This window comes from Erythranthe guttata, chromosome 6, assembly GCF_056151865.1.
Source record: "Erythranthe guttata isolate IM_541 chromosome 6, IM_541, whole genome shotgun sequence".
NCBI classification, from domain to species: Eukaryota; Viridiplantae; Streptophyta; class Magnoliopsida; order Lamiales; family Phrymaceae; genus Erythranthe; species Erythranthe guttata.
In genome coordinates this window covers 11,622,501-11,624,588 of record NC_142538.1, presented here as the reverse complement: position 1 = coordinate 11,624,588, position 2,088 = coordinate 11,622,501, and the positions used below count along the sequence as shown (strand labels likewise).

Genomic DNA, 2,088 nt, shown 5'->3' with positions numbered 1-2,088 from the left:
GTGGCCACGGTCCAAACATACTTACGACCCACGAGGTCTAACAAAGGGCACGATCCCCATATAAAAATCTTGAGAGCCTGATCCCCTCCTCAAGTACATCACGCACAAGGCTATATGTAAACACATACAAGCAACGCGTCACAACATTGACAATGTCGATAAATAACAAATCCCACGAGGAGAGTACTCGCTCTGTGCTACTACATTATCGCGAGCCAACTCCCACGAGGAGATAACTCGATCAACTCTATTACCCCGTGACGAGACAATTACCACGTGGAGATAACTTGATCCGAGGTACTACATCGTCGCGGGACAACACCGACGACTCAAGTAACTTACATAGCGACAACTTGGTTGCGCTACGCGCCAACGCGCCTTAACGCCCCTCCGACACACGCTCCAATGCATTTTCGCACACCATTAGGCCATACGCCAACGATCGACTTCTACAATTTTTACTCTCGACACGATCTGACACCCATTTCAACATGACCCCCACATCGAATCGAGAGTGGGGGGCTTAATGATATACATAATTGGGTCAACCCAATGGGCTACAAATTATTTACATATACTACAAAAAAAGACACTTTTAGCAAGGAAATAATTGTCACAATAAATGCCAAATTTGTCGCGAAAACTTATTGTAACGACAAATTTGTTACCTTTTGTTTGTCCTCTAAAGCTCGACGCTAGAAGTTTAGGTGACAAGTTTTCTATATTCGTTACAAATGTATTGGTAACGACCTAAGGTTTGTTACAATATCTATATTTATGGTAACAACTTGATCATCACTAAAACTATTTAGTGTCGTTACAAGAAATAAATTCGTCACCAATAGTCAAATTTGGAGTAATATTTTATATATATTTGTAATAACGATATTCGTTACAAATACCTTATGTGACAATTTTTATCCTCACAAATACTCATAATTTAGTAAAAAAAAATAAATTTTGGTACCTATATAATTCTCACAAATACTATATAAATCCTTATACAAGCTTAAAATATAAAATATAAAACACAATAAATTTAGAATTACATCCTTATACAAGCTTAAAATATAAAATACATCATGTTTTATTGTTTTTTTTTTAAAAAGGACAATTGATTGATCATAACAAAAGTAATTTTCTGCAATATCATGTTGCAATACCCACCATTGTATCTATTCCAAAAACCTGCAGACACAAGTATAATTCGACTTTACAAGAATAATTTTAATGATACACATTAGATAAGGACATACATGGAAATTAAGAACTAATATCATGAGAATGGAACAAATATTTTTAAAAGCACTGATAAGAATTCAGATGATCAGATTTAAGCAACCAGTAAACAAGCAATAATAATTTCAAGTAATAGCTAGCCTAGACAACATTCATCTTAGGATCTAAAGTTTAGGTTCTTGGTCCTATTAGAGTAAGACATAACAATGTAAGTTGCAATTTTGAATCTAAAAGAAGCTGCAAGAAATAGAGAGTGAGCAATCCACATCATCCATGCTGAAATTGTCAAAATAAGTACTATCTAATGGCGCGGTATCAAAAAAATTAGTGGATACAAGAGATAAGATATTGAAGTGATGTAAGGCTTCTAATATGTGAATTTGCATAACATTTATATTGTCCTGCTCATATGTGTACATTGTATATGAACATTTGCTACCAATGTTGTTAGCATTTGATGTTATATACCAGTTATAAGGCTTTGTAAGCAACAAACACCTATATCAACTACATACGGATATTATTGAGAAATTCTCAAACTAGTGTTATAGTTTTTTCAAGCTTGCAAATTCACCATATACAAAGTAATATATAGGTTAATCTTTTGAGTAATATGTACAAATCATTATATAGAGAAGATGATCCAAAACTAATATACCAAAAGCAATACCTTAAATTTTCGCTTTGCCAATTGCCATTCCGGCTTTGTCAAATCGTCGTGGCGGCTTTGCCCAATCGCCACTCCAGCTCTGCCCAATCGCCGCTGCTGTCGCTACTTCGCCCAAAAACCATCTTCACCAACGCTTAAAGCAACAACTCGGCCAGCTGCACAAGTATTAATAGCATTCA

The 2,088-nt window shown here is 35.3% G+C and overlaps 1 long non-coding RNA gene across 1 annotated transcript; it reads right to left on the bottom strand.

The window, feature by feature from the left end:
• Window positions 1-1,010: 1,010 nt before the first annotated feature.
• On the bottom strand, window positions 1,011-2,047 carry LOC148770156 (uncharacterized). Its single transcript, XR_016031561.1, has 2 exons — window positions 1,910-2,047; window positions 1,011-1,188 (listed from the first exon to the last, which is right to left on the bottom strand). It is a non-coding gene; the product is annotated as an uncharacterized LOC148770156 (long non-coding RNA).
• Between the last annotated feature and the right edge of the window lie 41 nt (window positions 2,048-2,088).